General features: G+C 39.0%; 1 protein-coding gene across 1 annotated transcript in view; it reads left to right on the forward strand.

Moving 5' to 3' along the window:
- The first annotated feature begins 1818 nt into the window (after positions 1 to 1818).
- Positions 1819 to 23411, forward strand: part of LOC141560209 (vomeronasal type-2 receptor 1-like) — a 52703-nt gene continuing 31110 nt past the window's right edge. Inside the window, exons 1-2 of the mRNA XM_074298060.1 lie at positions 1819 to 1886; positions 2371 to 2470. The gene's annotated coding sequence lies outside the window, so the exon portion shown is untranslated. The remainder of the gene's footprint in view (positions 1887 to 2370; positions 2471 to 23411) is intronic.

A 23411-nucleotide genomic window follows, 5' to 3' on the forward strand; every position in this document is an offset into this window, starting at 1 on the left:
AACTGGACTAGGTGACCTCTAAGTTCCCATTTTACTGATGAAAAAATCTGGTTAAGCCAATCAAAATAATACATGTAATGAGGTGACGATGGAGGTATTATGACAACATCTTTTACAAAATAATAATAATGACTATTTAAACTTAGTGCAGATTTTCCTGATAGAATCAGAGTTTCATAAAATGCATAGAACCTCAGATTTTTCTCCTTCCTTCCTGTCCCCTAGACAGCAAGTAATGGAAGGGGAGGAGGTATGACTCAAGTCCGACCAAGGGCATTCACCTAGTTAAATGAGAAGCTAAGAGTCCTTCGTGCATCATTGACCTCTTCATATCTTCTGGAGGTGCAGGGGAAAGTGTAGAGGCTGCTTCCCAAACTTAGAGGGAGAGGCCCTCGCCCTGGGATGGTCCGGTCAATTTTAAATTTTCAGCCATTGAAATCACAGTTGAAGGTGGCCCCCCATACAGTGGGGGGAAGCAGTGGGAAGCAGGTGCCTCAATGTTGGGCGATCTAGTCCTGTGCAGGATACAGGACGTGTCCCTTTTCTTTTTTTTTTTTTCTGAGGCTGGGGTTAAGTGACTTGCCCAGGGTCACACAGCCAGAAAGTGCTAAGTGTCTGAGACCAGATTTGAACTCGGGTCCTCCTGATTTCAGGGCTGTGCTCTATCCACTGTGCCACCTGGCTGCCCCCTTAACATCTTTAATATGTGATTTTAAGCTTTGAGTTGGTTTAATTCATAACATGCTTTTGAATAAGCTGCTGAAGAAGGCACAGTATAAATTGCATTAATGGCTTATCAAGTGTGAACCAATCCCTTGTTGGCCCTTCTCAGCCACAGAACTTTGCTCAAATGAATCAAATAGGTATTATAGCGCCTTTTATTCTTTATGCTTTCTTATTAGGCTCTGTTAGTTTCATTTTAATGCTCTTGCAGATCATTAATATCTCTTGATTTATGAGATGCTTCAACGTTTGGCTGTTCCAGTGTTTCTATAATTACAGGGTGTCTGCTTATAACCTCAGCCCAACATTCCAACAGTCTGAATAAAGGATGGCAATCCCTCCCATGGCCATGAAGAAAATCACACAACGAAGAGGATAAAAAAGAGCCAGAGGGAGCAATGTAGTGTTGCAGCAGAAGACAAATGAGGATTTCTAAGATAATTAGGCCAGGTCTATCAACCCCGGGGGCTTAACAGTGTCTTGCATATTTAATAAGAAGGTGCTTAATAAATGTTTATTGAATCATAAGCTCGTATTTTTTGAAATGGTCCTCTAGGCAATTAAGTTCAACTCCCTCATTTTCGAAACGAGGAAACTGAGGTACACAGAAGTTTAAGAGTTGCTCAGGGCAATATAGTATTTGAGAGAGGATTTGGTTTCTTCTGAACTAAGTCTAGTGCCCTATCCATTTGAACTCTATTCTCTAATTATATTGTTATATTTGTTTGGGCCGAAGTTTAGAATTTCACATTGGTTCTTATTCAATTACATCTTGGATTCAATTCATATTTTTCTATTCTGTAGAATTTTTGGGGGGATCATTTATCATCTAATGAGGGACAATTATGAGCTTTGTGTAAGGGGGAGAGTTTTGTACATGTGTATGTGCACATGAGTGTGTGAAGCAAGCTCCTGGACCATTTCACTAAGACTTTTTCCAGCTCCTCATCATGGCTGGAAAGGATTCAAGAACTGACCCAGTGATGGATTGTGTCTGTTGTTTGGGTTGGGAAAGACTCACTGATCAAAAGGTTGGCTGACTTTTAAAAAATATATACTTTTTGTCTTTGATCCACCATCTAGGAAAGTCCAAAGGGCTGTGGTCAGCATCGTGAGGGTGAAATTAAGAATCTTTGAAGTATTGAAGACAAACCTTTTGAATGGTAATCCTGATTTCTTACATAATGTTGTCAGTCTGGGTCCTGTCTTGCTGTGAGTCCAGGGAATCTACCCTTGGTTTAAGGCATGTTTTGGGTCAGTGTGTATTCAAAACCATATATCTCTGGAGCCCCCAGTGGATGGTCCTATTGTTATTATTATTATTATTATTATTATTTTTTGCTGAGGCAATTGGGGTGAAGTGACTTGCCCAGGGTCACACAGCTAGAAGTGTTAAGTGTCTGAGGCCAGATTTGGACTCCTGATTTCAGGGCTGGTGCTCTCTCCATTGTACCACTTAGCTGACTCACATTCCCCTTATTTTTAACCAGAACAAACTGGAAAACATATTAACTCAAACAGAATGGCAAAATAAAATTTCTCTCCCCCCAAATATGCTACCAATGGGAGGGGAAATATGAGGGACCAGGAATCTATCCAAGGAATATAGGCCCTGAGAGCCCTCTCTCTTCAAATGTATTATTTCAGGCTCCCCCACAATGATGCTGATTTTCTCCAGTTGCCGGCTCTCCACTATTGCCATCTGCTGGTTTCTTCACCGAACTGAAGGAGCTCTTCTCTTATGAAGGTTATGATGAATTTCTTCTTCCTTCCCCATTGCCATTTTGTGGTTCCTTCAAGGTTGTTGTTAGCCAATAACACTTAATTTCACTCACATAAAAATGGTGATAATAGTATTGTGTATTTATTGCTTTATATCTGTGGAGGGACAATGAGCTCTCCATGCTTGAAAATCCAGACTGATTGACAAGCATTTAAGTGCCCAGCACTCTGCTAAGCAGTGGAGATGAAAAGAAAAGCAAAAGATGGCCCCCTGTCCTTGAGGAGCTCCCACCCTCTGAAGGAGACAATGTGAAAGAGGGTACTCAGCTCCCATTGATTAAAAATTAGGTGGCTCTGGTTCTATGACCTGTCTTTAAGGAGTTCTATTCCTCTAAAAAAGGGATTCTTAACTTGAGGACTATGAACTTTAAAAAATTCTTATTTGATTCCAATATAATTCATTTCCTTCTAAATTCTATGTATTTTATATGTTCAAAAGCATTGTTCGGAAAAGGGTGTCCATAGGTTTTCTCAGACTGCCAAAGAGGTCCATGATACTCAAAGGTGTAAGAATTCTGTTAAGGGGAAAAGTGGAAGTATAGCCCAGCCAATTGTTTGTAGAATTCAGAGCCTAGAAAGGACTTGCAAGTCTCCCCTAAGTCCAAACTCTGAATTTTATTAATGAGAAACCTGAGACTCAGGACAACTCATATATCTGAAGGGTGAAAGAGGTTCTTTTTTTTTTTTTTTTTGGTTCTGTTCATTTCCCATTGTTTTGGTGTATGAAAACCTTCCCATGTTTTTCTAAATTCCTTATAGTTGTACTTGTTTTTTCTTTTTAAATAGCTTTTTATTTTTTAAAATACATGCGAAGATAGTTTTCAATATTCACCCTTGCCACATCTTGTGTTCCAAATTTTTCTCCCTCCTTCCTGTCCCCTAGAGAGCAAGTAATCTAACAATGTGTGCAGTTTTTCTAAATATGTTTCCATATTTATTATGCTGCACAAGAAAAATCCGATCAAAAAAGGGAAAAATGGGAGAGAGCAAAAAACAAGCAAACAGCAACAAAGATGAAAATGCTCTGTTGCGGTCCACACTCAGTCCCCATATTGCTCTCTCTGGGTGCAGATGGCTCTCTCCATCCCAAGCCTACTGGAACAGGCCTGAATCACCTCAGCATTGAAAAGAAACACTTTATCTCAGTTGATCATTACATAATCTTGTTGTTGCTGTGGACAATGTTCTCCTGCTCATCTCACTAAGCATCAGTTCATGTAAATTTCTCCAAGCCTTTTTGAATCACCCTCCTTATTGTCTCTTACATATCCCATTCACCAACTGTAACTAATTTAGCCATTCCACAACTGATGGGCATCCATATATCTCTAATCTTTTTGCTGAAAATACTGTCCAAGATTCAAATCCTGGGCCACATTGTCTCTTTCCCCAAATTTGCTTGCCACACGTTCTGATGGTTAAACTCTGAACAATAAATATTTGCCCCCAAATAGTGGTTTAGTCTATTTACTGCCATTCCGACAAATAAATTAATTCATCCATGAAGGGTACAAATATCAATGCTTCATGCAGGTTGGCTCTCAGGCCAGATTCTGGCTGTGCAAATGGGAGATGGAGCCAAATGCTTGTTAATTCACTTGGAAGATGTTAGACTGAAAGCCCTGTTAAACTCCATTTAAAACAGAAAAGCAAAGGAGCTGGAAACATCTCTGGACTACAAAAGTGGAATTTAACTTAATATAAATCAAAGGGGGAAATGGTATAGACGTTATTATCAATCTCTCCTGTTTTCTTTGCTTGCAAGAAAGTAGCCAGGCATAAACAAGTAATAATGCTTTATCAGTAGTAGGGATGAAAAAAAAATCATGAACAAAACCCATGTATTTTGCTTAAGAAGAGGCCACAAAATAGCAACAGGAGGGTGGTAGCAGCTTTTTCCTTATTTATTTTTATATTTTATTTTTAATTTTATGAAATAAAATAAGCATTTTTATAACATAGTAGAATAATAAAATGATTGCACATGAAACTATAAATCGATTATGTACAACTTGCTTTTTCTTTTAAATATATAATAGTTATGTAAATTAATTTTTTTCTCCCTTTCACTCCCCTAGAGATGACTCCTATTAGACACAAATGTGTATATATTTATATACATATACACACATTTATGTAAAATACTTCTATACATCCTTCTATTTATTAGCTCTTTCTTTGAATATAGACGGTGTCTTCCTTCACATGACCTGTGTCGTTAATTCTTCTCCATTATTCTATGACTATCTAGTCATCCTGGCTTATAATTTTATTGTTATTTCTATGAGGCAGCCAAATGGCCCAGTCAATAATAAGCTGGAGCGAGAGTCAGAAAAACTTGAATTTAAATCCAATTCCAATATTTACTAGCTGTGTGATGAGGGGCAAGTCATTTAACTTCTCCTTGCCTCAGTTTTCTCATCTATAAAATGGGGAAAACACTAGCATCTACCTTCCAGATTATAAGAATGAAATAAGATATTTTTACAGTTCTCCACAAATACCAATAAGTGCTTGTTATTATTGGAGTTGTTATGGTGGTAACAATGATTGTCCTTGATTCTTCCCTCATACCCTCCTCATATCCAATCCGTTGTTAATTCTTCATAACATCTCTCTCCATACATCCCCCTTCCTTTCCACTCATCCATCTGTAGCCACACTGCTACCTTCCCACTCCCCTCCCTATCCAATGAACTCATCGCCTCCTTCCTGGAGTATTGCAGTCACCCGCTGGGGGTCTGCCTGCCAAATCTCTCCCTGCTCCAGTCTATCCTTCGCTCAGGTGTCAAAGTGACCTTCCTAATTCACACTTCTGATCGTGTTATCATCCCCCTTTCCAGCATACTTTAATGGCTCTCCAGGACCTCCAGAATAAAATACAAAATCCTTTAGCTTTCAAGCCCTTCACAGCACAGCTCTTCCTACTTTGCCAATCTTACATTTTGTACCTGCTTTCCATATCTGAAATGTTTTTCATCCTTCCCCATGTCTCTTGGTTTCAAGTCCCAGCTCCAAATCCACCTTTTGTAAGAAACCTTTCCCGATGGCAGCCTCTGCCCATTCCTAGGGGCTTTCCTCTGAGATGATTTCCCATTTATTCATAAATAGTAGTCTGCATGTTGTCTCCCCCATTAGATTACAGACTCTTTCAGGACATGGGCTGTTTTCTTTCTTTGTCTCCCCAGTGCTTAGCATTTTAATAAATGCTAGTTGACTTACTATTACACTGCGCTGCCTCTTATTAAGAATTTAACCCTTTTTCATCACAAAGAAGGCTAGGGACCATGTCTGATGGTATACATATTTACCGTATGGTTCTTTCCTTTGCCAAGAAGGAAATGTGCTTCATTACTTCTGGGACAAAACCTGATCACCAGAACACCTCAGAGTTCAGTCATGTAGTCATCATGGAGATTTTTGTCCTGGTTTTGCTCAGCCTTTACACTGCATCCGTTTATAGTGATCTTCCCAGGATTCTCTGAATCCTCATATTTGTATCTCTTTTTTTCATTTTGACGCCACCATTTTTTCAGACAGTCTCTAATTTGATGGACCCTCGCTTTGTTCTGAATTTTTGGAAAACTAGACAGAATAGAAAAAATGTTGATCTGAGAATCTGAGTGTAAATTGGACTTTTTCTCCTCAAATCTTTCCAAGGGGTTTACTCCTGGTCCAGTTCATCCCAGGTCTTTGTTTGTTTAATATTGATTATCTCGTGTACAAACCTCATTGGGTTTCCTCCCCACATCTTGCCCCAGCCCTCCTAAAAATGGCTTCAAATAATCAGAGTTCGGAATATATTTGAGAGAAAAGCTCTAAGTAAGGGTGACCTAATGCAACAGTGCCACCCTGTGTTAGTGAAGACCCTTAACAATCCCTACCAGCTGAGCAAAATGAAATAGGGATCTGGAAACCGAGAGGGAGCCACGTCTTGAGAAGTAGGAGAATTATCTTAGAAAAATGAAGATTCAGAAACATACACCGGTAGACCATGGTGACATAGAGCTTTGCTTCTTAGGTAGAATTAAGGCAGTGAATAACAACAATCTAGTGGTAAAAGAAACCACAGACGGATGAAGATTATAATGTATAGAGAATCAGATCACTAGAGTTTTTCAAATAACTAAGGGTTTTTTTTAAGGATATCTGCAAAGAAATCATAAATCTAGAGTTATAAGGGACCTCAAAGACGATTTAACATGTCTCTGTATCTCTCTGTCTCTTTTTTCCTTCTTCCCTTCTTTCCTTTCCTCTCTCTCTCATTGATGAGGAAAATGAACAAGCCCTAAGATCCTGACTTGCCCAAGACTGGAACTTGCCCAAGATCACCCATTTGGTAAATAGTACACCTGGAATTTGTCCTCAGGTTTTCTGATTCCAAATTCAATATCATCCTTGATTTTTCTCCTTTCTTTTTCTTTTTCTTTTTCTTTTTTTTTTTTTTTTTGAGGGTTAGGATTAGAGTCGGATCACCCTTTTATCTTTGTCATTGAAATGTGATCCTTAGTTGTTTTGACTTGAAATTGCTGCCTTTAATATGAACACTGAATCAAATGAGATCATTTAGTAAAGAATCATCATATTAAAATTTAGTAAAAGATCATCTTATTTAAAAAAAAACTTCTCCAAAGAGAATAGTTTCTGAGAGAGAAAACTGGAGCAGAAGGAAAACTACCTGGCACTGAGGGCGTGCTTTTTCTGTTCCATCCCCGTTCCTGAGAAAAATGGGTTCAAACTTCAAGTGGTCACTATAAAGCATTTGCCCACCGAGGGCACTTCCAAATTCATCACAGGCAATGGATGCAGTTACTCCCTTGCTTGCATAAATCACTGCAGGCCTGGGTCAGGCAGGTAACTTGGTGCTTTGTAGCTGCCTGAAAATCAGTGTCGGCTCCAGTTCTTGATCCATCTTAGTCTTGATTTTTCAAAGATCACAAAGTCACAGCCTTTCATCTCCAAAGCTACTTTACTAAAGGGAGGAAAGACTAGATACCATAGAAATATAAGAAATAACAGAAGTAAAAGCCCATGGCCTTGGCCTTGGTGAGAAAGGGCTAGGCCCTCACTCAAGCTGGAAGCCCTTAGTTATCCAAACTTATTTGAATAGTTAGTAAAGACTCTTAACAATCCCTACCAGCTGGGCAAAATGAAATAGGGATCCGAGAGCTACCCAAGTCTTGAGAAGTCTATGTTTTTTCTTCCTCTTCTCTATTAAGTTAGTGCTACATTTTCCCTGCCCAGTTATATTCAATTAATTCTGGAAAATGACCATAAGCTGACATGGGATGTACGATCTCACTTTTTGATAAGATAAAAGATGGCCAGTGTAATGGGGGAGATGGGACATTATCAGGGAGACGGCACTGCCTGATAGAGGGCCGCACTTGGAATCAGTTGCCCTCTCTTGTCTCTCAGTTTCTTCATAGTTAAAACAAAGGGACTTCTCTCTAAAGTTACTTTTCCTTCCAGCTCAAAATCTATGATCCTATGATGCTAAAAAAAACATGTTTAGTTATGAAAATCAAGGAAGAAAAGCCACATGCTACAGGAGAAAGAACAAGGGATTGAGAGTTAGGGGACCAGAATTCCAATCCGTGACCTTGGGCGGGCCATCAAGCCTCTTCCTCATTGGACTTTAAGTTCTACTTGTTCTTGTTTTTCACTCCTCCTACCACAGAGGAGTCTAATCGAAAGGTATTGATTAAGTGCCTGGCACTTGTGGTTGCTTAATAAATGCTTGTTTCATAAGTCAATAACACATGAAATGATGGTTTGGGAATTTTGGTATCAAATGTCCTTTACATACAGGCCTCTATGGATATTTTAATATTTGTTTTTTCGCATAGCAAAGGAAAATCCAAGTGACCTGTAGTTTGGAATACGTCTCATGTCTAGGAAGAGAGCGATTCCTGGTTGGATGCTGGCTTTCAGAGCATGGCAAATATCTGTTAAGAGAAAAGAAATGGTGCCATGGCAGGAGCAGGGACCTGAGGTGCAGCCGTTTCTGTGGAGTGATGAAAGTCTCAATTTGGTTAGGACCATTTTAGTATTTGATGACCTGAAATAAGTGGATATATGTGTAAGGAAAGGGGGGTCTGTAGTGTATGGCAGGAGAAATCTGTGGTTGCATTATTCTGATATTTGAGGTGGTTTTGGGGGATACTATCACAATTTCTTATTTGTGTGGTTGTTCCTTGGTTGAGAAGATAAGGAAAGTTAAGTAACTAAAAAAATCTTGTAGGTATATGAATAGAACAGCTTAAAAACTCACAATGTTATCAGAAAGCTTCCTGAATGGCTGGAAATTAGCCTAGGGTTCTAGAATAAATCAATGAATTCAGTTCTAGAACATTCAGATTGGGGGACTTTAAAATAAATGGGGTTGTTCTGAGATAGAAAGATACTAAGCAAGAGTTAAGAAGTTGTTAAGCTCTTTAGCTTAAAGGACATTGGAATGACCTAGGCTAGACCTGATGAATATTATTTAAGAAGTAGTTTAAGACAGCATTTTAAAAATATTTGCTTCTAATTATCCTATTGTTATTTATGAATTTACATATTTTATATGTCTTTATAAATACCGTAACTCATATCTAAGGCTTTTTCCTGACACAAAGGACCATTTTATGATCATTGACTCTTTTTTTTTTTAATTTTATAATTATAATTTTTTTTGACAGTACATATGCATGGGTAATTTTTTTTGCTACATTATCCCTTGTATTCATTTTTCCAAATTTTCCCTTCCCTTCCTCTCCTCTCTCCCCTAGATGACAGGCAATCCCATACCTATTTAATGTGTTACAGTGTAACCCAGATACAATATATGTGTGTAAATCCAATTTTCTTGTTGCACGATAAGAATTGGATTCCGAGGGTATAAGTAACTTGGGTAGAAAGACAATAGTGCAAACAGTTTACACTCAATTCCCAGTGTTCCGTCTCTGGATGTAGCTGATTCTGTCCATCATTGATCAACTGGAAGTGAGTTGGATCTTCTTTATGTTGAAGATTTCTACTTCCATCAGAATACATCCTCATACAATATTGTTGTTGAAGTGTATAATGTTCTCCTGGTTCAGCTCGTTTCACTCAGCATCAGTTGATGTAAGTCTCTCCAGGCCTCTCTGTATTCCTCCTGTTGGTCATTTCTAACAGAGCAATAATATTCCATAACCTTCATATACCATAATTTACCCAACCATTCTCCAATTGATGGGCATCCATTCATTTTTCACTTTCTAGCCATTACAAAAAGAGCTGCCACAAACATTTTGGCACCTACAGGTCCCTTTCCCTCCTTTAGTATTTCTTTGGGATATAAGCCCAGTAGTAGCACTGCTATGACCATTGACTCTTTATCCCACACTAAATAGAACTTGCAAATACCAGTAGTCAAATGTTCCCAAGGAGTTACCAGCTCTCCTTACAAGCACTGAGTCTCACAAAGCACAAAATACAAGTTCCATTTACAAATGAATGCAGAATGGACTTGCATCTAAGCCCCCAGAACTAATAAGACTTCCAGTGGCTACATTCATCTTCCCCCCACCAAGGACCTGTGTATTTTATGCAAGTCAGTGGGACTCCAGGAAAAGGGGAGAAATCAAGGTTTGCTCTTTCACAAAGGGGGCTACACTCTGAAGCTCCCTTTCTATCATGCAGTTCTTTCCTTCAATTCCTTGGAAACTTATTTTTCTTTGCTTTATGTATTTAGTAGATCAACACAGCACCAACGGCACTTGAAGTTCTATCATTACATTCTCTGGAAGCTCAGGTCTCTAACTGTTGGTTTGTTTGGTGAGATCATTCTGTAGTTTTTGCCTCATCAGATGTTTCTATGGTTCATAAACATAATTCTGGATCAGAATAGCTTTGTTTTTTTATGTATCTGATAGCCATATCTCTGCTCTTCCATTCTAAAGATCTCTCAGAACACAATAAGAATGTTCTTTGCTCTAACTGCCCAAATGTGTTTGTTGTCCTTAACTATTCATGTGATTAAATAGTCAGCTCTCTAAGGGCAAAGGATATTAAAAAAAAAACAAACCTATTGTATCTCTGGTGTCTGATGTCTTTGTCCATGGGGTTTTCTTGGCAGAGAGACTGGAATGATTTGCAATTTCCTTCTCCAATGCGTCTCCATTTTACAAATTAGGAAGTGAAGAAAATAGAAATTAAATGATGTGTCCAGGATCACACAGCTCCTAAGTGTCTAAGGCCAGATTTTAATTCAAATCTTCTTGATTCTAGGCCCAATCCTCTATCTACTGCACCAGCTGCCTGGCAGGCACATAGTAGGTTCTTAAATGCTTACTGACCCACAAATAACTTATATTTGCCTCCTTCTTAGGCTACAAATGTTTGCTTCCTTTTACATTAGTATGTACCATCTAATTGGGAGGGGGGTTGGATTCAAAGTGATACCTTGAATACTTCACGTGTTTTTCCATCTGTTGTCTTCCTCTGGGACAATTGAATTGGACTATTGAAATTTTGCTAAAGACACTACTCAATAGATTTACAAAAATGATGAGAGAGAGGGAGAGAGACAGACAGAGACAGAAATAGGAATGGTGACATGGAGAGACAGAGATAGTGACACACAGAGAGACAAAGGATCAGTGATACAGAGACAGAGAGACAGAGATAGAAAAACAGAGACAGAAAAATTCTGAGAGAGAAAGAGCCATACAAAGACAAAAGAAGGATGAAGAGAGAGAGACAGAGGAATAAAAAAACAGGGAGGAAGAAGAGGAAGAAATAAGAAAGAAAGAAGAAAGAGAAGCAGACAGAGGAGAGAAAAGGAGAGAGAGAGAGAGAAAAACAAGGGGAGAAAAAAGAGGAAAAAGAGAGACAGGAGAGAAAAAAAGTGAGGAAGGAAGAAGAAAGGAGAGAAAAGGAGATAAGAGGAGGATTTTTTTTATTCTTAGCCAAATTTAATATACTTCAAGAATCTGTCAGTGATTTCATCAGAGTGATTAATCTCTTCACTGACACAGATCATCATCCCACCGTACTAAAAAAAGGAGGATCAAAAGAGAGATTCCAGGAGTTTGAGAAAAAGGAAAGAGATGAAAAGAAGACAGAAAGCTGCTCAACTCTTATTTCATTTCTGTTTTTCTATGGTGAAGCGAATGATCTTTGCATTGGAAAGAACCGAATGAAATGACTAATGGGGAGTTGATATCCAAGATAAGTAAGGAGATAGTAAAAGAGCAACTAGATGCCCTTGATGGAATAAAGTCACTTGGTCCTGGTGAACACTAGCCCAAGGTTTAGAAAAAAGTGGTTGATGCGATTGCTGAACCTCACTGGGAGGAAGTCACACTGAGTGGGAGGGCTATTGGAGAAAGGCAAAAGATTCCTTTCTTAGTATAATAATAGCAAAAAATCCTTTTGTTATCATCAACTTTGTCTCAATTTTCAAAATAGGAAAAAGAATGGAGCCTGCCAAGTCAGTGACCTTAACTTGGAGTCCTGGAAAATTCTTGTCTGCATTAATAAAAGATGGGTGTAAACATCTAGAAAAGAAAGCAGCCTTTTGCCCCAATTTTCATTCTTTTGCTCCTCTCACAGAACCAAATCGCATTTTCAGATTGATTCCGTGACCTGTCTTTGTTTCTATACTCAGTACATGTCTTTTAAAAATCCAAGATGATTATAGAAGAATCGTTGCTGTTGTTGAGGTTCAGTTGGTTCAATAACTTCCAGGTTTTTGACCCTGTTGGGTTTTCTCAGCCAAAATACTAGATTTCCTTCTTCAGTTCATTTTATAGACGAGAAAATGAGGGAAATAGTGAAATGAGTTGCCCAGGGTCACATAGCTAGAAAGTGTCTGAGGCCAAATTTGAACTGAGGAAGATGAGTCTTTTTTTACTTCAGGCCTGGTTATCCACAATGTTTCCTAACTTCCCCAAGAGCACAACATTTCAGGACTGGAAGGACCCCCTTCTCCTCCTGCCCAATGTCATTAGTCCTACCCACACCTGAAAAATAATTCTCTCTATAACATCTCTGACAGTCTCTGATTGAAGAAATCCATTGAAGAGGAGCCCACAACCTCCTGAGGTGGCCCATTCCATTTTTGGATAGCTTTAACCATATTAATGCTAAATTTATCTCAGCGATTTCCATTACTCCTGGTTCAACCCTCAGGTGCCAAATAGAACAAATCTAATCTCTCTTCCTTTTCAACTATTTTAAGGCAGTTATCAGGCTCCTCACTGAGTCTTCCCTCCATTCCCATATGGTATGGACTTGAATAATTTAAGGTTGGGTTCTTTGCCCATATGGCAGATCTAGGGGATCCATGTTCTTCATTACCCCCCAGAGGGACCCTGTGTCTCCTCCAGTCCTCTTACCAAAGACTACCCTCCCTTGTACATTCTCCTTTTCCCCTTCCCCAGAAATGCTTCTTGTTTGACTCTTGTTGATTTGATGAGAATTTTCTGGCATGACTTCCCCTGTAGAATTTTAGGTCCACAGGACATATCATCACAAGACAATCAGCAAAATAATAAATCAACCTCTGATTTGTGGTCCATAGGATACATCATCACAAAACAATCAGTAAAGCAATAAATCAATCTCTGATTTGTGGTGTTTCTTGACATCCTCGGTGAAAACAAACTAAAAATTTCACAATTGTCTCTGGTGAGCCTGTTCAAGATGGTTAAGATACAGCCTTGATGATTTTTTCCTTAAAATTTGATATAATTTTATTATACAATTTATTTATAAATTTATCTATAGTATATATAATAATATAATTTCATTATACTATTATATATATATATTTATATTTATATATATATATTCTTAGACTCACAGGAGTCCATGAAGAGAAACAGAGGAATAATAATCCACACTCTCCTAGCTATGGCAGCTTATAAGTGGGAGATCATCTCTGCTCAGTACTTTTCTGTTATCTGTTGGCCCCTAAGTAGTAAATATTTGTAAAGGCAGTATATATACAAAACATTTAATTTTTGTAAACATCAACAAAACACCAACAATCATGTGTCTTTCCTTCCTGATCAGTTCTTGGACACTGTAGAATTGACATGGAAGTGGTCAGTTATAGCTATTTTGAGGTTGTCAGGGTCATTAAAATTGGATTCTGTCTATGCTTTCTTGAGGCAGCTAGATGGCACAGTGAATAGAGTATCAGGAAGGGTCAACTTCCAGCCTTAGACACTTACTGGTTCTGTGACTCTGAGAAGGTCACTTAACCCTGTTTGCCTCAGTTTCTTATCTATAAAATGAACTGAAATAGCAAACCACTCTAGTTATTTTCCTAAATGAGGTCATGAAGAGTTGGACAAACACTGGTAGGTAAACTTCCAATTTTCCCTTTTATGGAAAATTCCCTTCCACTCATAAAAGTATGGACCTCTTTCTCTTCTCTCCGATCCCAATAATCTTGGGCCGTGGCATTTTATCGAAGTGAGAGCTCTCTGAAGTCTGAATCCATCAATGGACATAAACCAATTTCCACTGTTTTTTAAGTTGGTTTTAAGATTTTACTTTGGAGGAGAAGGACCAACACCTGTATCTACTTTTTAAACTTTTCTAAAGCTCATTTCTACTTAATACTCTTTGCCAAAAGCAATGATCCATGAAATTAAACTCTTAAAGTCGGTAGGAGCAGTTTAATAGAAAATGTGATTTCAAAACTCAGTAATAAATTCATAAAGAGGTGAAAGAAAGCTATTTCACCATTGAGCTGGGTCACGGTTGGTGAATGGCTGGTTGAAGCATGAGTAGCTGTATATCAGAGAACGCTACCCAAAGTTTTAGAAAGCTAAATGCAATATGGCGGAAAGTACCCAACACTCAAGGTTCAGAGACCGCATTTGGAGCTCATTTCTGATGTTCAGTGGCAGACAGGGAGCAAAGTCGATAGACAACTGGGCCCGAAGGCGGGAAGAACTTGGAATAGACCTGGCTTCAGACTAGTTGTGCAACCATCATCAAATCACTAACTATCGATGTGCCTCAGTTTTCCTATCTGTAAACTGAGGATGATAATATCAACCATATCCCAGGATCTTGTGAGGAGCAAATAAGATGATGTTTATAAAGTGCTTAGCATAGCATCTGGCATAAAGTAGACATATAATAAATGGAAATCAATGAAAATAGACAAATCACATCACCACTTGAAGTCTCCTTTTCCTCATTTATCAAATCAGGAGAGTACCTACAGTACCTATCCTATCAAAGTGTTGTGAGGGTCAAATTCAACTTTACATTTAAATGCTTTGTAAACCTTAGAGAATGCTAAACTCCATTCTACTATTGTATGGAATTATTTTCTCAGTCAATGATCCATAAAATTTCTGAGTTGGAATCTCTGAGTCTCTGTTTAAAAGGGACTCCATAGAAGACTTACAGAAACTGACTCTGAGTGAAATCAGAAGAAACCAGGAGACCATTGTACACAGTGACAGCAATGGTGGACAGTGATCAACTATGATAGACTTAGCTCTGCTCAGCAATACAGTGATCCAAGACAATTCAATAGCCTTGTGATGGCAACTGCCGTCCACATCCAGAGAAAGATCTGTGGAGACTGCAGATCAAGGCAGACTAATTTCATTTTTTTGTTTGTTTTTTCTTTCTCGTGGTTTCCCCCTTGGAAACATGTTTAATATGATTGTACATGTACAACCTATATCAGATTCCTTGCTGTCTTGGGAAGGGAGAGAAGGGAGAGAGAGAGAGAAAGGAAAAAAAATATGAGATTCAAAATCTTACAAAAATGGATTTTGAAAACTATTTTTAAATGTAATTGTAAAAATATAATATTATTAACTAAATAAAAAACCCAAAATGAAAACAAAAGGGATTCCATGATTTTTTTCAACTTGTCTTAGACGCTCCCTGAATCTTAAGTGACTTGCTCACTAGAGTCCCTTCCTTGAGGTCTGTTGTTATTTTTATTCCCTCAAATACCCCCAAAACAGCTCCTTAAGATGACATGTAGTTCTAATTCTTTGACAATGAACTAAAATGATCTGGAATATAATTCTATACATAAGGATTTGCGCTAAACTGTCACTGGGCCCAATGGCAAGGCTGTCTTCGATGATGAGGGACAATTAAAATCTCATGTAATAAAAAGCTCATAATGGTCTCATGGTTTTTTTGGCTACTTTATGATCTTCTTTTCGGGACCTCTTCCCATCAGCCCTGACAAGAGAAAATACAGATACTTTGCAATCAGTTTTGTGCCTTGATGAATAGTTAACAAAGATCACTCGTGGACTCTGAGTGTGACTGACTGAAGGAATTTTGATGGGATCACAAATTCACCTTAGGGAGGCAGCTGGTATAGTGAAGAGTGTTCCCCTTGGAGTCAGAAGGAACAAAGGACACAAACATTTATTAATTACCTATGAGGTACCAGATACCATGTGAAGCACTTGACAAATATTTCCCCTTTGACCTTCACAACAACTCAGGTGGCCATGTGTTTTTGTGTGTACGTGCAGGTGTGCATGCACATGGATATGTATATTCTCAGAAAAAAATTAGAAAATTGAACTCTCATTTACATGTGATTTCCAACAAAGTCTGGGCCTGGCACCTCCTTTTGAGTAAAAGTGACCCTTTCTGAGTTTTTGAAAGCTTTACCAGAAGAGCACAAACTTGGGCAGATTTTCTCCTGCTGGAAAGAATCAGAAGACTGATAATTGGGGGAATGAATCTAGTCTGGCCCTCTTATATTTACAGAAAAGGAAACTGAAACCCAGAAAATGAATTGTGTAGAATCACACAGAAAATGTGTGATAGAGAGGTTGTACAAGGACCAGCTTGAATAGTTTTTGTTTTTTTTATTTTAATAATTTTTATTATATATATATTTTTATAATATTATCCCTTGTATTCATTTTTCCAACTTATCCCCCCCTCCCTCTATTCCCTCCCCCCGATGACAGGCAATCCCATACATTTTACATGTGTTACAATATAACCTAGATACAATACATGTGTGTAAATACCATTTTCTTGTTGCACAATAAGCATTAGATTCCGAAGGTATATTTAACCTGGGCAGACAGATATTAGTGCTAACAATTTACATTCACTTCCCGGTGTTCCTTCTCTGGGTGTATCTACCTCTGTCCATCATTGATCAACTGGAAGTGAGTTGGCTCTTCTTTGTGTTGAAGATTTCCACTTCCATCAGAATACATCCTCATACAGTATTGTTGTTGAAGTGTACAGTGATCTTCTGGTTCTGCTCGTTTCACTCAGCATCAGTTGATGTAAGTCTCTCCAGGCCTCTCTGTATTCCTCCTGCTGGTCATTTCTTACAGAACATTAATATTCCATAACTTTCATATACCATAATTTACCCAACCATTCTCCAACTGATGGACATCCATTCAACTTCCAGTTAGCTTGAATAGTTTTAATACTATTTGTTATAAGACTAATAATGAAGATTCATCATAATACTAATGGCAAGAATAAGAACTTATACAGTGCTTCAAAGATTGCAAAGTACTTTACATTTTTCCCTTCCTTTGAGCCTCTTGACAACCCTGTGAGGTAGATATTACAGATGTTGGATCCATTTTACAGTTGAGGAAACTGAGGCACCGAGGTGTTAACACAGCTAGTAAAATTCAGGTTCTTCCTGACTTCAGATCCAGGACTTGTTTGTCTCTATTATACTTCCCCTCAACAAAACCAGATCAGTACTAGAAATGTGAATGATACATAATGAAATTCATAGACTATTGAGTAGAAAGATACTTTAGAAAAATAACTTGACATACAGCATCTATTTAGTTCTCACGACAATCTATGTAACTGCTTTGTGGACAAAGAAAGGAGCCTTAGAGACGCAGTTCCTTGACTAAGGTATCACAGATGGTAAATGGTGCAGCTGGGAATAATCCCAGGCCTCCCAATGCCAAGCCCCATGAATTTCCTATTACACCATGCTGACTCTCGGAAAGCTTGACTGGCTCCCCCAACAAAACTAGAAAGCAGATTGTTTTTAGAGCACTGGCGATGTATCTCAATAATCTAAGACCGGGAAGTGCCTGGATTGCTAAAATTCAATGCATTTTCATGCCTCTTTGTTTCTCAGTGCTAAAGATAGAGGAAAAGAATAAAGCTGGAATTAGTAGAATCTTTCAAAAAGCAAATCAGAGGCAACCCAAAGAATTTCTGAGAGCCACAAGTCAGAACTGGTCTCTATTTCATAGGGCCAGAAATTCTATCAAAAACATGTCCTGTGGGGCAATTAGGTAGTACTAGAGCACTAGCCCTGAAGTCAGGAGGACCTGAGTTCAAATTTGACCTCAGACTCTTCACACTTCCTAGCTGTGTGACCCTGGGCAAGTCACTTAACTCCAAATGCTTCAGGAAAAAAAAAGCCCCCCAAAATCGTGTCCCATGGTGTGCTGTATTTACATTAAGGGTCTATTTAAAAGGATGCTTGGGAAAAAAATAAAAGGATGCTCAGTATTACTTAGAAAGCAAAGTGGATTGATAGTTTGTACAGAACATGCAAGTAAGGTGACAGCTGAGGAAATTAAAAGAGAGGCTAAGGGGGCAATGACTGCATGAACAGGGAGCCCAAAGCCGCTAAGCCAGCAGGGAGCTCTTTGGCCATCACGGCAGCCTTCTGATTTGCCAGTCCTGGGCGGCGCTGTCTGTCAGTCTGTGGCTCTTAAGGAGGGCTGGCTTTTCCCAGGAAAATGTTTAGAACCTCTCTGAAAGCATTAGCATCTGTTAGGGTAACACTCCAAGGTTGTTTTGTCCCTCATTAGGAGAAGATGCAGGTGTTCCACCTGCATGGAAGGAGAAGCAAGTCTTGACAAGTTCGTTTGATTGCCTTGCAAGGTAGCATGAGCATTGCCAGCATCCTCAGAGGGAGCCAATAGTAAAACAAAGAAACAGGGATGATTAGTGAAAAGGCAGGCAAGAAAATCCAATTTAGTGGAAGAAAATCCTCTCCCAATAGATGGCAGAATAAATAGATCAATAGCTTCTTTCTCCCTGATTTTAGCCTCCCGCCCCCAATGAGGAGCTCTTATTTTGGTTAAGAAGTAGAAACAGAATCTAGTCAGGGCAAATTCTTGCCCGAAGGAGAAAGCCCCTTTTTTGTACCCCTCCATTGGCATTTGGGGTGACCCAGCTCACAAAGGACAAAACCAGGCAGTCTGGATGGAGGATTCCCCTGTCCAGAGTGCTGGAGGCAGCTGATTCTCATAATCAAACTGCATTCTCAGAAGGAGCAAAGACAGCCTTATTAAATAATCCACCAAGCAAGGTTGATTTTCAGTTGTCAGGGACTTTCCTTTCTTTCTTTTTTTATTTAATAGTTTTTATTTACAGATATATGCATAAGTAATGTTTCAGCATTGACAATTGCCAAACCTTTTGTTCCAATTTTTCCCCTCCTTCCACCCCCCCCCATGGTAGGTTGACCAATACATGTTAACTATGTTAAAGTATAAATTAAATACAATATATGTATACATGAGGGACTTTCCTTTAAAAAAAAAAAAGTTCAAGGCTTCTAGGCTATCCATGTTTTTGTTTTGGTTGCCAAGAGAGACCACACACATTTGAACTCAGATCCACTGATCTATCCAATAAGCCATCTAAACTCCTACTTATCCCAGAGGGCAGAACCAAGGATAATGGACAGAACCTGTAAAGTGAAAAATTTAGGCTTACTGTAAGGAAAAGCTGCTAACAATTAGAGATATGCAAGGAGGAACTGGTTGCCATGAGAAGCAGTGAGTGCCTTGGGTAGAAGTACTTCTGGAAAGGCTGGAGCCTTTTTTTTTTTACTGGGTGTTGCAGCGGGAATTCTTATGTCTGAGCTGGGCTAGATGGCTTCTATGGTCCCTCTCCGCTCTGAGCTTCTGCAACCTGTTCTAACCATGCCTGTTTACATGGGAAGAAATTCCTGGCAGTGGCTGCCCATCACATCAGATTTCCAGCCAAAGGGCACCTTGTCAAGTTTTCTTGGAACAATCAAATTAACTTTTTCTTCCACAATATCTTCAAGTTAGCCCCTGAGCGAGAACAAGGCAGAGGGAAAGAGAGAACATGAGGAAATGCTATTGTAACATAAGAAATGATGAAAGGGGACTTTTCTCTGAAAAGTCCTGGCAAGACTCATCAGAACTAATTCTGAGGGAAAGGAGCAGAGCTCAGAGAACAATTTAGAAATGTGTAAATACAAGTAACTCTGAAAGGATTAAGATCAACAACTTAATCAACTACCATTCTAGAGGAGTGATGTTTTTTTTTTTCTTTTTTATTAATTTTTATAATTATAACATTTTCTTTGACAATATATATGCATAAGTAAAATTTTCTTTTTACAACATTATCCCTTGTACTCCCTTCTGCTCTGAGTTTTTCCCCCTAGAGGAGTGATGTTACAGCTTGCTTAGCCACCAATTGCCAGAGAAGCCCCTTTCATCATTTCTTGTGGTAATTATCTATTTCTGCTTCCCAAAGCTACCAGTTCCTCCTTGGATGGCTCTGATTATCAGCAGGTTTTCCTTACAGTAAGCCTATTTTTTTCACTTTACAAGTTCTGTCCTTTAAACTTAGTTCTGCCCTCTGGAGTCAAAATGAAATAAAACAATAGCAGTTTAGATGGCTTATTGTATAGGTCAGTGGGCCTGAGTTCAAATCTGTTCTCAGACATTTACTATCCACGTACGTGAACTTGGGTCAGTCATTTAATCTCTTTGTGCCTCAATTTCCTCATGAGTAAAATGGGGACGATAGCACTTTCTTCTCAGGTTGTTGTGAAGATAAACTGAGATATTTGTAAAGTGTTGTCCAAACTTTTTTATGTTTTTTAATTTTTTTTGTGCAAACTTTTAAGTGCTATATAAATGCTCACTATTAGGATTAATTTCTGACAGTCTAAATAGGAAAAATATTCTTTCCTTAATATGCAATTACATTTTACATACCCTTCTTCCAGATGAAAATCCTCCAAGGACTTGAAGAAAGTTCCATTTTTCTTTTCTTTTTTTAAAAATAATATTTTATTTTCCCCAATTTCCTGTGAAAACAATTTTAACACCGTTTTTTTTAAGTTCGATTTCTAAATTCTGTCCTTCTCCCCTCCCCCTGCAGTTCTTAATTTTTAAAAATAAATTATGTATGCATATTTTGGATTTAACATATATTTCTTTTTCCTTAGACAATTGGGGTTAAGTGACTTGCCTAGAGTCACACAGCTAGGACCAGATTGGAAGAGCAGGGACTGAATCTATTTAACTCACTTATTTATTTTTTTAATTAAAAACATTTTTATAATTGTTCTTTATTGTCAAAATACATGCAAAGATGATTTTCAACATTTACCCTTGCAAAATCTTGTGTTCCAAATTTCCCTTCCCTTTTAAAAAAAGTATTTGACTTTGTATCCCAGAGAAGAGATCTCAGGTTACCAGTGAAACATGCTTGATCCTAGCAAGTTGGGAAGGAGACAAACACTGCTACTTGTTTAGGGGAGCAGCTGGTTCTGTATCCTTTGGGAATTGAACTTTTCAAAATATGTATGTAATTCATTGTCAACATCCATCTTCACAGTGACATGTGCATGACCGGTGGGGAGAAGGACGTGGGCCAGTTCATTAGGTCAGCTCTACAGTTTCCCACTCATGAAATAATATTCACGCTCTAGAACCAGCCACTATTTTTTTTTTTTGAGGATTGTTGTTGAAAAACTATTCAACTGGGGAGAATGATGGGAGGGAGACATAATAAATGCTTGTAAAAATAGAACCTATTATTTTTTAAAATGCCCTTTTCCCTCCTTCCAGTAAGATGTGGTTGTAGAAATGGAGACTGGACTGGGTCTGGGGGGCTTTGCTCCAGGTCCTGACATCTGTGAGTTATACTTGCAGCCCAGCTGGGCATGAGACCTTTGTAGTGGCTCTTGTCCCCATGTTTTGTGGTCCTTTGAAGGCCCATGCCCTTGTGGGTTGGGGGAACTGAGATCCCAGGAAAGGAAGAGGGAGCAGGGGCACTAGTGGTTGTGGTCAGGGGCAGGAAGAGCAAACTCCTCTTCCTCTACATTAGCCTCGGTTGTCAGATGCCCTCTCTCTCTGCTTTCCCTTCCATCCCCTGTGTGGGTACCGACCAGGCTCTGGTCTCCCCACTGCCACTTGCTGCCTCTCCCCACCCCATTTACCCAGGGTGTGATGATGTCTAGTTATGGGTCTATCTGCTGAGGCCCACTAGGCCTTTTAGTAAATGACATAACCATTTATCGCCATCATGGATGTGTGATTGTATGTTTGAGGACTGAGAGTGGATCCCAGAAAAGGTCTAAAATACTAACATGGAGGTCCTGAGGATGTTAAGCTTAAGAAAGGATGATGCTGTCCCAGGGCCAGGTTGCTCCTATACTGGTCCTGGAAATACGGATCGCGAATCCCTGCATGGTTGGTCCCAGAACTGTCACTTACATTCTGTTTGACCATCAACAAATCATTTTCCATCTCAGAAGCTGGACTTCATCAGCTGTAAAAAGGGGGTTGCCCTAATTAACCTCTAAGGTCCCTTCCGGCTCTAAATGAGCTATGTTGCCTTGGAGAAGGGGGACTCAGGTGGCCCCATGGTACCCGAGGGTGGAGTTCTGAAGAGCTTGAGGGCTTTGTAGAAAATCAGAGCTGGAGGAATTGTAGGCAAAGAGACACTGGGATACTGAGAATTCAAGACAAATTGATCTGGCCTAGAAGGACTGGGGAAAATCTGTAAGCAGGGCTCAGGGACTGGGGAAACCCAGAATTCCTATGGACTACATCCATGGGAAATGGGTCAGCAGGAAGTGTGTGTGTGTGTGGGGGGGGAAGAAGGTATTAAGGCTACAGCTTCAGCTAACAGCCCCAAAGATTTGAAGTGTCCAAATGAGAAAGGGATTTACTTCAGAAGCCAAAGCAGGGTCTCATAAGAAGATCTGGAACCTCCAGGGATGCACATTCTAAGGAAGGGCTCAGGGGACAGAGGACGTCTCTTCTAGGTCTTCTTAGTCCCCCACTAAAAGGGGATGACAAAAAAGTAGTTAGCAGGGGAAGCTCAGTGCTTTACGCCTGGGCTAAGTAGCTTGAATAATATGAAGAAACATAATTCATATTCTAAAATGACCTTATTCTGTTACCAAATTGACTTGAGCCCATGAGCTGACTGTGTATTGGACTATGGTGGACAAGAGAAAAGTGGAAATGTTCATTAGAGCTGGCATTTATCTGGGGCAAATTTCAGGCTTTCATAGCACCTTGATGCTACATGATCTCATTGGATCCTCACAGTGACCCTGTGAAGGTTCCTATTTTACAGTTTAGGAAACTGAGGCATACAGAAGTTGAATGACTTGCTTCTGGTTACACACCTAGTAAGTGTTTGAATTGGAAATTAAACACAAGTCTTCTGGACTTTTTTTTAAAATTAATTTTATAATTATAATTTTTTTGGACAGTATATATGCATGGGTAAATTTTTTTTTACAACATTATTCCTTGTATTCACTTCTTTTTCAAATTTTCCCCTTCCTCCCTCCCCTAGGTGGCAGGCAGTCTTATACATGTTAGATAAGTTATAGTTTATCCTAGATACAAGATATGTGTGCAGAACAATTTCTTGATGCATGCTAAGAATTGGATTCCGAAGGTAAAAGTAACCTGGGTAGAAAGACAATAGTGCAAACAGTTTACACTCAATTCCCAGTGTTCTTCTGGACTTCTAAACCCAGTCCTGTTTACAAGCTTATGTGTCTCACACGTGAAATGTGAATGTGTAACAAAGATGTAATATCCCATGAAGGAGTCTTCCTTTCTTTTAATCCCTCTCTGCTGTTCTCTGTGTGATCTTGGGCAAATTGTTTAATCTCTCTCAGT

This window comes from Sminthopsis crassicaudata, chromosome 3, assembly GCF_048593235.1.
Source record: "Sminthopsis crassicaudata isolate SCR6 chromosome 3, ASM4859323v1, whole genome shotgun sequence".
Classification (NCBI taxonomy): domain Eukaryota; kingdom Metazoa; phylum Chordata; class Mammalia; order Dasyuromorphia; family Dasyuridae; genus Sminthopsis; species Sminthopsis crassicaudata.